Source organism: Littorina saxatilis, linkage group LG5 (genome assembly GCF_037325665.1).
Source record: "Littorina saxatilis isolate snail1 linkage group LG5, US_GU_Lsax_2.0, whole genome shotgun sequence".
Lineage (NCBI taxonomy): Eukaryota > Metazoa > Mollusca > Gastropoda > Littorinimorpha > Littorinidae > Littorina > Littorina saxatilis.
Genome location: NC_090249.1, coordinates 8,313,974 through 8,328,463, shown reverse-complemented (window position 1 = coordinate 8,328,463; position 14,490 = coordinate 8,313,974). Strand labels below are relative to the sequence as shown.

General features: G+C 41.2%; 2 long non-coding RNA genes across 2 annotated transcripts; one reads left to right on the top strand and one right to left on the bottom strand.

Moving 5' to 3' along the window:
• Positions 1–6,432: 6,432 nt before the first annotated feature.
• LOC138966227 (uncharacterized) lies at positions 6,433–7,587 on the top strand. Its single transcript, XR_011455643.1, has 3 exons — positions 6,433–6,583; positions 7,137–7,186; positions 7,467–7,587. It is a non-coding gene; the product is annotated as an uncharacterized lncRNA (long non-coding RNA).
• Positions 7,588–7,670: 83 nt separating this feature from the next.
• On the bottom strand, positions 7,671–12,163 carry LOC138966226 (uncharacterized). The gene is made up of 3 exons (XR_011455642.1): positions 11,776–12,163; positions 10,516–10,620; positions 7,671–7,789 (listed from the first exon to the last, which is right to left on the bottom strand). It is a non-coding gene; the product is annotated as an uncharacterized lncRNA (long non-coding RNA).
• Positions 12,164–14,490: the final 2,327 nt, after the last annotated feature.

Genomic DNA, 14,490 nt, shown 5'->3' with positions numbered 1-14,490 from the left:
GGCGTGCCGAGCGCAAGTGCCTTCAGACGGGTCTCACTGTACATAAGCAGATTTTTAACTACACCAAGAACGTTGTAACCAAGATCGTACACTCCGCTAAGACACTTTTTCTGCAGACTCAGATTGCCACTTGTTCTTCTAGCAAGAAACTGTTTGATATTTGCAACCGCTTGACTGGCCGCACTAAGGTGTCCCCACTCCCCACTGTATTTCCTGTTAGTGAGCTGCCTGATGTTTTTAGTGATTTTTTCATCCAGAAAGTAGCTGATATTAGATCAGAACTGGACACGCTAGCTGTTAATTCTGCTGCACCCACTCATGTTGATGCTTCCCCTGCCTGTACGTTTTTAGCATTCCAGAAAGTCAGTGAGAAGGACCTTAGAGAGATTATTTTGAAATCCAAACCTACAACTTGTCCACTTGATGCATTGCCCACACCATTACTTGTTGAAAACCTTGATCTTCTGTTGCCTGTTCTCACCCAGATTGTTAATGATAGCCTGTTGTCTGGTGTTTTTCCATCATTGTTCAAAACTGCACTTGTGAAACCGCTCCTTAAAAAATCCAATCTCGATGTAAATGTCTTAAAGAACTACCGCCCTGTTTCTAACCTTTCATTTTTGTCAAATATCATTGAGAAAGTAGTTTTAAAGCAGCTGTTAGTGTATTTGAACACTCATGATCTGATCTCGCATTCTCAGTCAGCATACCGTCCTTCTCACTGTACTGAGACTGCCCTGCTCAAGGTGACCAACGACATTCTGTCTGCTCTGGATGGTGGTGATGTGTCTGTGCTCACCCTACTGGACCTCTCGGCAGCGTTTGACACAATAGATCATGTCACGCTGCTGAGCAGGCTCCAGACCTTGTATGGCATCTCTGGTCCAGCGCTGGCATGGTTTGAGTCCTACCTTACGGATAGAACTCAGGCTGTGCTTGTCGATGGCCAGAGATCAGCCCCAGCCCCCCTTGTTTTCGGTGTCCCTCAAGGCTCTGTACTTGGCCCCGTCCTCTTCATTATGTATACCAAACCCTTGTCTGCCCTCATTCAAAATCATTCCGTTTCAAACCAGTCTTTTGCTGATGATACCCAGTTGTATAAGCCTAGTTCCCCCGCTGAGACACATGCCGCCATCCAGACCATTCAGACCTGTATCTTAGATGTTAAGTCATGGATGGTAGAAAATAAGTTAAAACTAAATGATGATAAGACAGAGGCACTTCTGTGCATGAAAAAGTCCACTAAGTTCCCAAATTCTCAACCTTCGTCTGTCCAAGTAGGCAATACCGACATCTCTTTCTCTTCTTCAGCTAGAAACCTCGGCTTCACCATCTCCTCAGACATGACACTCAACAAGCACATCTCCAACATCTGTAGGTCCGCATACTTTGAACTCCGCAAGATCGCAACCATCCGCCATACTCTGTCCGTTCAAACTACAAACACTCTAGTCTGCTCTCTTGTTCTTTCTAAACTTGACTACTGTAACTCTCTTCTCTCTGGCTGTCCACTCTACCTCCTGCACAAACTACAGAAAGTTCAAAATTCTGCAGCACGCCTGATCCTCAAAGCACGAACAAAAGATCATGTCACACCACTTCGCCGCACACTCCACTGGTTACCCATCCAAGCCCGCATTGAATACAAACTGTCCACTCTCTGCTTTCACTTCTTCTCTGCCTCGTCTCCTGCTTATTTCTCTGAACTTCTCACTGTATACACTCCTGCTAGACAACTCCGCTCCTCTTCTGATAGCCGCACCCTAGTCATCCCACACACAAAATCAAAAGCATATGGACAACGCACTTTTGCATTTTGCGCATCTACTCAATGGAACTCTCTCGATCTCCCCTCTCACATTCGCCACTCTCAGTCAGTACAGTCATTCAAGCGAGCACTCAAAACTCACCTCTTCCAGAAACACAACTCCTAAAGTCGCAACATTTTGCCATCCTGTTCTGTAACGGTTCCATCTCTATTCAGCTTGTTATTTTTGTCTTTTGTTCTAAATTATTATAAATATAATTTTTCACTGTAGTAGTCCTTTAACTTTAACCCTTAGCTGTAAGCTAGATATGCACAAGTCATGTCGGTGCCACATAATGCTGACACACATGTTCCTGTGCATAGTTTATGGATAACGTGTAGTTGGGAAGTTAAGAGTAGAAATAATTAGTATTTAGTGTAGGAGGAGGGTTGGGGGTGGGTAGGGAGGGGGTGGGTATGGTTTACTTTGAGCAGGTCGGTTTCAGTTTTAATAAACAATTCTAGAGAATTGTGTATCTTATATTTGAGTCTTTCGTGTTTTAGACATTGATGCATTTAATAGTTTTAACGAGTTGCCTTTTGTTTTATCATTCTGGTGTTTATCTAGATGTGCTGTGTATCTTATAAGAAGTTCTTAAAAGTTCGAAGTTATTTTAGCATATAGGTTTTTTTATGGTCTTAACAGTTAAACATGTATTACGTTATCATTAAGATTCATGCTTTGTTAGCACTAAGCAGTTGTTTTAATCAGTCTGGTTTTCTCTAGTTTTCATCTTATGAACATTCTAAATGTTAGACTAACTTATTGTCTTGTACAGAATAACAACTGTGTGAATGGTGCTATACTGAATGAAAGAGTGTGACATGAAGTTCTTGTACATCATTGTAAAGAGTGTGAATGACGTTTTAGTTTAGATGTCAAGCGCTTAGAGCAAGCCTTTTTAACGAAAGTTTTTGATTTAGCGCTATATAAATGTTCTTCTTCTTATTATTATTATTATTAATAGATCACGATTATCCTTGGCGGATGATGACATTATTCAGTAAAAAGTCATAATGTCATAAACTGAATAATGTCATCATCTGCCCCAACAGTCGGTTTTCCTGCAGTAAAACTAATATTTACTGCAGTAAAACACGAACCCAGTTTTACTGCAGTAAAACTTAAATGAGTTTTACTGCAGTAAAACGTTTTACTGCAGTAAAATCAGCTGCCCGGGCAAATGATGACAATATTCAGTTTTACTGCAGTAAAATAGTAAAAAAGTTTTACTGCAGTAAAACTTAATAATGTCATCATCTGCCCTAGCAGCCGTTTTTACTGCAGTATTCTTCATATAAGTTTTACTGCAGTAAAACGTTTTGCTTGTTGTACGATTGAAATACGTGTGTTCCTCTCTTTAAGTCACGGTCGTAGACGAGTCCAAGATTACCCAGAACTATCCTTGGCGGCTAAACCAGAAGAAATCATTCGTAGGGGCAACAGGAAGCGAGCGGGGCCTTGACGGTTCTTGTTCTGGTTTTACTGCAGTAAAACTCATTTCAGTTTCACTGCAGTAAAACCGAATAATGTCATCGTTCGCCAAAGCAGACGTTTTTACTGCAGTAAAACTCATTTCAGTTTTACTGCAGTAAAACTGGGTTCGTTTTTTACTGCAGTAATCTTCATTTAAGTTTTACTGCAGTAAAACTTTATACTGCAGTAAAAAGGCCTGCTGGGGCGGATGATGACATTATTCAGTTTTACTGCAATAAAACTAGTTTTAGTGCAGTAAAACCTTTTACTGCAGTAAAACTGAATAATGTCATCATCCGCCAAGGATACACGACGGTAACTGTTGTTTATCGTCTCTTCAGCAGTGAATGCTATTGGAGACCGCTGAAAGCAATAGATCACACAGGACACTACACAACATTTCACATCATTATAGCAACATGGTTGTAATATATAGCCATGTAAAAACCTTGACAGATCTGTGGCAGTGTGCAAGATCGTTTACACGAGAAGGACAATTACGAGGATGAATTGCATGACAGTATCGCCATATTGCCCTGCGGAAAACATTATACGTTATTTGCGTGTTTGACCAAAATATGACATTTTACACAGATCGAGACAGTCATTGTTCTCCGAGACCGCGCTAGCGGTCGAGGTGAACAATGACTGTCGAGATCTGTGTAAAATGTCATATTTTGGTCAAACACGCAAATAACATTTATGTATCGATCGAATTCCTTTCAGGTACTTATGACTTTGTTGTTGTTTTGACGATTGAACGAGCACACACACACATGCATGCAATCCACATGTATGCAATCAAACGCACATAAGCTTCATATTTGGGCGTTTCAGGTTGACCGAAACTTCAAAGGAACTACAAAACACACGTCATGTACTCACTTTGTTGTTGTTTTGACATTGAACAACACACACACATGCAATCAAACACATGACGGGTTTTTTTTTAGTTCCTTTGAAGTTTCGGTCAACCTGAAAAGCCAAATTATAAAGTTTTGTCGGCCTCTGACGTCACATGACTCAAAGAAGGGAAATCCAATCTCCAATCGATACATAAAGTTTTGTCGGCCTCTGACGTCACATGACTCAAAGAAGGGAAATCCAATCTCCAATCGATACATAACTCCCTTTCTCGCAGCTTTGACGTGAACCCAGTAACAAGACGAAGATACAAGAACAAAACGAGAACGGTTAGTTTATGGAACGTTTAATTTGAGACAAAACGAAACATTCATGAGTGCGTAGACCTCATGATCTTTGCAGAGAACAGACAGACAAATAATTATGAGATACATAAAAGTGCTCATCTGCGTAGGCGTTGTTCGACCTTATGATGGGGAGAGGCGAAAGGTCACAATGAAGATGAACTTGTGAAACCAAATTCTCTGAAGGCGCAGGCTGTTTAAGAACAGAATGACAGAGAGCGAGGAAAAGGGCATCCGCCGAATATGAACCGTTTGAGAATGAGATGTGTCGGCTCGAGTCTGATTTGCATGGCGAAATTGAAAGACGTAAACGTGCTGCTCTGCAATTCTTCTTCTTCTTCTGCGTTCGATGTAAAGATAATTGTACGGCCATATTATCGTGGAAGCGTAGACAGCCGATTTTCTCCCCACGCCAAGTTGGCTGCTGTCTTCCGTCTTCGGTGGTTGAGGTTCTTACTCCGGGTTGCCTCCTCCCCAAGAGTAGCTGCCTTGCTGGGCTGTCGAGTCCACTCTACCCGGGTTTGTTGTCGAAGTTTTCCTTCTCGTAGCCTTTGCCTTTCCCAAGGCGCACACAAGGCAGTGCGGGTTTTGAAATCGGAGTTGTCCTTCTCCTAGATGAGCGACCATCCAAGGTTGACGAGCCCCATCTGCCCGAAGCAGCTGGTTTTAAGGCGCCAGGGACCCGCCTGCATCCCTTCTCCTGTTAGTCGAAGACAGGGCCCGCCACGTGAAGGCCAGGAGCTGGATTTGACTGTCAGAGGTGTTTGGAGACACGAAGCAATATGGAGCATTTCTTGGGAAGTAGGCGCTTATCTCTACTTCCACCCCGGCATAACAGTCCTTGGGCCCCGCTGCTCTGCAATGATCAACGGCAATGTCGGGAACAGCGCTCTCTCTCTCTCTCTCTCTCTCTCTCTCACTCGCTCTCTCTCTCTCTCACTCGCTCTCTCTCTCTCTCTCTCTCTCTCTCTCTCTCTCTCTCAGACAAGGACAGATTGTAAGAAAAGGCGTAGCCTTAAATCTTAATCCTTGTTAAATAAAGTTCAATTCAATTCAATTCTCTCTCTCTCTCTCTCTCTCTCTCTCTCTCTCTCTCTCTCTCTCTCTCTCTCTCTCTCTCTCTCTCTTATTTGTGTGGAGAAAAGCGACTTCAGGAATAATTTTTCTTTTCGCCATGAGCAGTTTTCTTTTTAAAGTTTACATGGTAAGAAAGAAGAGGCGGCATAGGGAGCACAATCCATTATTTAGGTCAGTCTTGAGACTGTGTGGAATTAATATGCACACTCTAAAATCGGAATTGATCTTTCTCTTGGTAAGGGTCCAGGTAAAGTGTCATTTTTTTCTCCCATTTGGGGTTTAATCGGTAACGACCGTAACGTGTTCATTGTTCACCCATGGGGGTGTAATCGGTTTGCTGACCAGCACTGACTATTCTTCTCACGCCAGCTTCCTTGTTGGGGATGGAGGGGGTACTGTCACACCCTCCTTTTTCGATCAAATTAATTGAATTATTGGTCAAACACTCTTCGACAAATCCGGACTATCGGATTGCATTTCAGCTTGGAACTCATAAATTAATTAACTAATGAGTTTTGTCATTAAAAATCTGAAAATTCTAATTAAAAAGTTTTAACAATCGACCCAAAAATGATTTGTGTGTCATCGGTTTCAGTGTCGGTCGTTGGGTTTCTGCAAAGCATTGTCTTCCTGAAATGCATCATTCTGTGAGTTTGACAGATTGACTAAATGTATTAAGTTCGCTTCACGCGACTTGTTTTCTCCTCCTCTTCTTCTTCGTGTCCATTCAATGTCCTATGAGGAGACATTTTTTTGTTGAGGTTGACACATTACTACGTATTTTGTTTCGTCGTAAAAAACATGACGCGTATACGGTGTCACGAACTGAAAACTCTGCCTGAACAGAGATACTGTATACTGTAGCAAGGGGATCGCCAACTCTGCGCGCGCCGCTACATAATACTGCTTGCGGGGTCTCGCACAGCGCCAAATAACGCGAAGTGTGCCCAGCTTACTTCCGGTGAAGCAGAAATGGATGGACCTCTGCTCGATATTATATCTAGAATTGTTCAGGTTGGTTGTTATTTTTATCCTCCTAGTGGTTAAATCGAAGTTAACAATGGTAATATATATCTTAAGTGGATGCATTGTTTGTTCTTCAGCATTCGAGATGGTAGTGAAACGCGGAATTTCGAGTTTTAATCGCCACAGAAAAACGTAAACACTGAATCGGTGAATGCGAGCGATCGACATCGTTTTCGAAGCTAGACTACTGGGTATTTCTCTGTGTTGCTCCCAGTGATGAATTCGAAGTTAATACTAGAAATAAGTATTTCTAATGAACCCGATCAAACCGTTTGTTTACTTTAGCATAAGAAATGGTATTACGCTGATTTTTTTTAGATCTAATCGCCACATGAAAACGTAAAACATTTGAAAGATCGACATCGGGTTTGGAGTCCCTTGCACTGGGTATGTCTCGGGTCTACTCTTAAAAAATATTGAATAAAATCATAAGAATGACATTGTCTGTTTCTAAAAGGTATTCCTGATTCTTTAAACAGTTCAATGTTCCATGATTTGAAGTTGAAGCTGTTGATCGATTATGCGATTGATTTATCTTCAGGAATCCTAACAAGATGACAGGCCTGAACCAAGACCAAAGGAACAACACTAGTAAGTGTGTGTGCGTCTGCATGCGCGTGTGTGTATGAGAGAGAGAGAGAGAGAGAGAGAGAGAGAGAGAGAGAGAGAGAGAGAGAAAAAGAGAGAGAGAGAGAGAGAGAGAGAGAGAGAGCATTAATGAAGCATACGAATGTGAGAATTCAGTGTGGCAACCTTAGTTGTGAATATAAAATATTAAAAAATGAATGCGGATTTTAAGTTTAATATTCAATTTGAAGAAGCTTTCAGATGTTTATCAAGTATTTCATTGATTTTGTGATTTTGTCTTCAGGATCCCACACAAGAAAATGTCCTGCTGGAATCCAGGCCAAAGACCACAGGAATAACTCAAGTGTGTGTGTTTGTTTGTGTTACAAAGAGAGAGAGAGAGAGAGAGAGAGAGAGAGAGAGAGAGAGAGAGTTTAACATGCACACTAATCGATTTCATGCATACTTGCAAGCATTCATCATTTCATGCAGCATCAACAAGTGAGAATTCTGTCTGGCAACTTTAATTGTGAAATCTAGAGTTCCAACACTAAGGCTATCCTTTCGAACATCTTCAAGTGTGAAGTAGTTGACTCTCAGGACTTCTGGTGGGGCTTGGCGCCAAACCTGTAATTATAAAAATGCAACAGTGATGAGTGAATCTAGCGGAAAAGGAAGACCTTGATTCAAGAACCGTAAACTACCTTGTATACGCCCAGTATCGAGTAAACGCCCACCCCCTAGTTTTGGTCAAATTATGCGCACAGGGTACAGTGCCTGGTAAACGCCCACCCCCTATTTTTTTACGCCCACCCCCTCTTTTTTTATCATTACATGGGTGCAACTCTGCCGGCTACACGCCGGCAGTGCCGGTTTTTGAAAAGTTGACGAGCATAATAATGATTCATGAATCACTAAGACTAGTAAGAGAGCACAAATTTTAGGATGAATAGTATGGTTTACTTTGTATGTTTTTGTTCCAGGAGAGGGTTTTTTTTTTTGCATTTTAAATACTAAAAACGCTTCAGCTTATGGGGGGCGAAGCCTCCCAGACCCCCCCAACCCCCGCCAGGGGCCGGACCCCAACTTTTGCAGGTTTTTGGAATTTTCCAGGTTGCACCCATGTCATTAGACTTAGAGTAAGGTGAAATTAAAAATATTATTAAGTGTTCTGTTGTTGTTTTTCAACAACAATGTATATATTAATGCTTTTGTGGATAACAATTATGGGCATGATAACCTTTCTACAAATTGACTGTTAGGGCACATTTGGTGGCTTACAATAGGTCTGTAGATGGTGCAACCTATTACCATGGAAGAGAATGCCCATTGTTCATTTTTGTTACTGGCATGTGCTGTCTAAAAACAATGCACATGTTGGGTTTTGGGTTGTTTGTTTGTTTTGCGATACCTAGTAAGGCGCAAGATAACCTTATACAAATTCACTGTAAGGGTATATTTGGTGGCTTACAGTGGGTCTGTAAACAGGGCAAGTGAGGGCCAATAAAAGTGTTTACAAACTTTTTTCCTGCTGTACATACAATTTGAGGGCATTTTACCGCCAGTGATGTAAAAAGAGGGGAAACTTGGTCCCCAGTGTGTAAAACAAATTTCGATGATGGTGATGTAAATAATGTTGCATTAACCTGTAAAACAAATTTCAATGATTGTGATGTAAATACTGTTGCATTTAACCTGCTGCCAGGTGACTGTAAGGCAGCTAGTATTTATTGTGAGAAGGCCGGTGTGATATAATAAGGGAGGCAATTGTCCATCTAGTCGACCGGATACTCTCACAATTTCGGGTACTTTATAATAACATGTTGCCTCGGATGAGATGAAAAACCGAGGTCCCTTCGTGTACACTACATTGGGGTGTGCACGTTAAAGATCCCACGATTGACAAAAGGGTCTTTCCTGGCAAAATTGCATAGGCATAAATAAAAATGTCCACCTAAATCAGTACGTGTGACTTGGAATAATAGGCCGTGAAAAGTAGGATATGCGCTGAAATGGCTGCGATCTGCTGGCCGATGTGAATGCGTGATGTATTGTGTAAAAAATTCCATCTCACACGGCATAAATAAATCCTTGCGCCTTGAATATGTGCGCGATATAAATTGCATACAATAAAAATTTAAAAAAAAATAAATCCCTGCGCTTAGAACTGTACCCACGGAATACGCGCGATATAAGCCTCGTATCGATTGATTGATTGATGATGATTATGTATCCAAACAATTTGGTGCTAAACAGTATGCATTTTTGATTGATGATATGTATAAATACGTTGGTTTTCTCAAAAATGCAGTCGCTGGGTAGATCCAGCGACAACATTCGCAATCACAGTGTTGGCTTGTTTCATAGTATGATTGTGTGAAGTGGTTGTTTCCCTTGGGTTGTTAGCACAAACAAATTCAGAACATAAATGGATTTATGGGAAACCATAAAGGTAAGTTGTTGTCACAAATATGTCGACCCAACGGTCTTTTAAGTGCACAGCCACAGACAAGTAAATCAGCCAAGCTAAGTTCTTGTTGTTTATTGTTTGACTCTGCGCTTAAAAGACCGTTGGGTCAACATATGTAACGTAAAATTGTCAATAACAACGTTCCAACAACTTTCCCTTCTTGTTTTTTTAAGTTAAATACTTATTTTTTTTTGTAGTAATAAATTCATAATATCATACAAACTGTTGATAAATGATAGAAATAGAATCGTGACTGAGCTACAGAACACCTGTAACAACAACATGGTTGTCTTGTAGCTGTAAAACTGCACTCCTGCAAAATAGGTACAGCTTGTAAATGTAATTGTAGACTGACGGGCGCAATGGCTTGATGGAAAGACACCGGCCTCCAAAGCGGAGGGTTGTGGGTTCAAATCCAGGCAGCGCCTGGTGATTTCAGGTGGATATTTTCCCGATCTCCCGATCAACTTATGTGCAGCCCTGCTAGTGCCTTATCCCCCTTCGTGTGTACACGCAAGCACAAGACCAAGTGCGCACCAAAAAGATCCTGTAATCTATACAGAGTTCGGTGGGTAATAATAGAAACACGAAAATGCCCAGCATGCTTCCTCCGAAAGTGGCGTATGGCTGTCTAAATGGCGGGGTAAAAACGGTCATACACGTAAAATGTTTAGCCCACAAACGCAGAAGAAGTAATTGTAGACTGTGTACACAGAAAACAAAGTCAAACACATGACAGTGGAACCCCTTTTTTAGACCTGATTTCTCTATTTAGATTCTTTTCAGACAGGAGAGGATGTCTAATACTTAATAGGAAATCTGACATACTGGGGGTTCTTTAAAAGAGGGGTCCACTGTATGTACAATTAAACCATACACTTACGGGTAGTTTCCGAAGCTGTGGTTGTGGCGTTTCAACAGATTTGACTGGCATACACAGTGTTGGCAAACAAACTTCCAGGTGTGAGTCTCATGTGGCCCTTGGGAGCTGTAAAGAGGCAAACAAGAAAAAATAAATTTTGATTTTATTCACTTATTGATCGATTTGAAAGCTATTGTAGTTGGTACACATCATAAGAATTAAGATGAAATCATGAGACATGACACACACAAATCTTAAATTATCATAATTGTTACTATCACTGTATCAATATGAAAATTATGATGTAGTATACTGCAATTCATTATCACGTGTAAAGCTATATCTTTTTTTCTGTGTAATGTTGCACAATCAGTATGCCTCGCGTTGTGTTCAAATCCATGTGCTAACTAGTAATTACTAGTAACACTACTGGCTGACCTTGGTATTTATAGGAAACCCAGTGTTTTTTAGTGTGCTAGATCGTTACCCTACTAACGTGGTGTGTGATTTAGATTAAGGTGAGCAGACGCAGAAGTCAGAACATGTAATCTTGAACTTTGCTAAAGCCTCAGTTTAGCATTGTAAATTCATCACATTCACAGTCAAGTAGCATATTTTACTTATTTTTGATGCAAGTCCCTGTACTTAAACTTAAAGAATATTTGTCGTGAATATAATTGATAGATTGAGCTCCAAACTTAAGCAAAATAAAGTCATTTAGACATTTAATCGACAAAAATGATGAGAGAATGCCTACGTGCAAAATTGGAGGCTTAAATGCCACTAAATAAAAATAGTGAGCAATGAATTTACAATGCTAAAGTTCAAGATTATAAAGCAATTCGCTCATGCTCTTACAATGATATCAACATAGTTACATTAACTCGTTGGAAACAGTTACATGGTAATGGTTTTATTTGAGCAAGAACTTGTTCAGCACTGCTCTTAATCCTGCACAGCTGACCTCTTTCATATACATACATGTACTCTCCAAAGTCTGCACTCAGTGACCGCTGCTGGCTGGCTGGCTCACCAGCGAAGTATGGGGGTGGGGGTAACAAGGGGCAGGTGGTGTTGACCTAGTGCCTGCAACTCTGGGCTAGTATTAGTACTGCTTTCCAGCTACTGCATCACATTGACATTGCCAGTGTTAGGTTACTCACATAGAAATTCGGGCTGATTTCTCAGTCTTCCTTCGGAAAGCAGTACGACGCTAAGCGCTAAACATACTCTGCAAACCATCGCGCATTAAAAAACATCTGATATCTGATATATACTCACTTGTGTGGAAGCAAGATTGCAGAAAGTGTCGGGAACAAATGTTGGCAGTGTCTGGGTTGAACCCTTTCGACCGATCTTTTGCAAAACTTGACTTCTCCACTCATCGTTCACACCTTTCTTAGGCACTTTGAAGAAAGATAGTCCACGATTGATGGTCCGTTTAGCTGGACAATTCACAAGTGCACAATTTGAGCCCATGGTGAGCGCGGTCTGCTTTATCCAAATTTCCAAAAACGTATCCGAATCTCCGCTGCAGAGAAACGAGCACGTTGTGCGTCTGTATTATCTCTGAACCGGAAGTGGCTTTGGCACATGAGGACGCGATTGCGCGAAACGGGACCTTTGTTGCGCAGACTGTGTCTCGGCGATCCCCTTGCTACAGATCTCTGGCCTGAACAATCCCTCTCAATGCGGTCAATGCGCATGCGCTAACATGGGGAGATTAATCAGGTCGTGACAACCTAACCCTAACCCTAACCCTTACCCTTACCCTAACCCTAATCCTAACCCTAACCCATGGTTCGTTGGGTCAAAGGGTCGCATTTTTTAAGTCCAAGATTGGCGCATGCGCATTGACCGCATTGAGAGGGATTGTTCAGCAGAGTTTTTAGTTTGTGACAACGGCGCTGTTTTTCCGGTAATCTTGAACTTTAGCGTGTTAAATTCATAGCTCAGAATCCAGTGACATTCTTGACTTATTTTTTTTTTTATACAAGTCCATGTAAGCAAGCCAAAGAACATTTGTCGTGAAATTAATTGACGGATACTTAAAGATACTGAACTTGTCAAATCCAGGTGCACGGAGCCCCTGGGGCTTTTAGTCATACATCAGGCAGCTATCCATTAGAAGAACTACTAAGTTTCATTGACTTGCACCCAAAGAGTCAAGAACTGCGATTTTGTTACGAATTAATTTCGTACTCGGACCCGGCTGGTCTTGGCCTATTTTTGGATCTAAATTTAGATCAGGTAGATCACCACATCATGTACAAAAAAGACACGTCACTAGCAAACTATGTCAGACGTCATCATGAGTTTGTGTAAAACAAAATGGAGGCCGGAATCACTCAGTTGAATCGAACTCCGACCAAACACCACGTAATAACTAGGTTAATTTATGCACTCGCGTGAACAAGAAACTGTCGAGCTTCACAGATGTCGTCGTTGGGTAGTTTTGGGTTTGTTTTACTACCATAGGAGGATTATGTAGAGGTTACATGCCGAGTCTCAGTGATTATCAAAAATAATGGTCGAAGTTAGCGGATCATGAAAAATGCGAGCTTCAGCGAGCTTTTTCATGACCGTGAACTGAGACCATTATTTTTGATAATCACTGAGACGAGGTATGTAACCTCTTTATTCCTCCTTTCTTCAGTTATTCAAAGAAAAGAGGAATTTTTGTGCGAAAGTTTGATCGAATCCAAATCACTCAACCAGTCTACCTGCGCTGGCGATTGAATAATGCGCGGTTGTATAGTTCAGGGAAAATCAATCAAATCTGTTAACACTTCTTGTCAGTTTCCCTGTTTTGGACTAAAATCAAGTGCACAGTTATGTTGTTATTCTGCTGTGCCGGTAAAGGCAGATAGTGTGTGTTCTGGTCATGTTTTGGTATCGCTTAGGAAATGTTCTTTCTTCGAATGGGACAAGCAGACGAACTTTTGCACCCGTGTTCCAACGTTAAAAACCGTATGAAGTTCCGTTTTCTGGGGCAAAATAGTGTATGAAACTGCTGTATGTTCTTTAAATTGATGCAATGTGTGCATTTGGTTGCGTGTGATCTGTTTATAATGAAATATTGTCGAAAACTAACCGTCGGATTGCAGTCTCTTGTCCAAGCAACTCAGTTCAGAAAATTTGGAAGGGGAACTACTCTTGTCGTACGAGAGTTACTTGCCTTGGGAGTTTGCGTGCACTCATAAGAGATCTAAAGCGAGTTTCTCTGCACTGATCGTTAGATTTGGATTTAGAAAACAACCAAACTCAAAGATTTTATATGGAGATTAATGTGTTCAAGCCTGTAGTTGCCAGTTTAAATGCAGTATGTTTGTATTGTTTGGTCTAGAGATGTATATCGTACATTGGAGCGTTCGGAACTTTTCAATCGCTAAAGTAGTTCCCTCAAAGTCTAACTCATCAACCTGTGAGCTATCGAGGATTCAGGCCCGTTGTTGGGTAAGTGATTTTGGTTGTTGGGTAAGTTACCGAAAAATAACTAGCCCTACACCTTTACAGAGAGAAAGAACCAGAGGGGGGAATAATGAACTGTAAATGCACTCAGCTGCAACAAAAACGCAAAACGAAGGCTGTGAGCTGCACTGTGCCTTTAAGCATAATTAATTCATTTGGTTGTTCAATCGACGAAAATGCACCGAAAATGGCGTACGTTGTCAACCATGGGACATCATTTACACGAAAGAGTTGTCTCCCTTGTCCGCTCATACGGATAATTCCTTCTTTGACCCATGTGAACGAAATGCATTCGTACAGTTCATCGGAGTTCATTCCGTAACTTCAAAGGGATCTAAAATGACTTGTTATGATTACAAGTGCAGGTTCTACAAATTTGGAGACTTAAATGCCTCTGAGTTATGAGCTATGAATTTAACACGCTAAAGTTCAAGATTACCGGTTTTCCTGTCCGTCGGAAATCTGCACGGTATTTTTCTCAACTTTCTGCAATTTAATATGTTAGTGACTGATCTGTACTTAGTC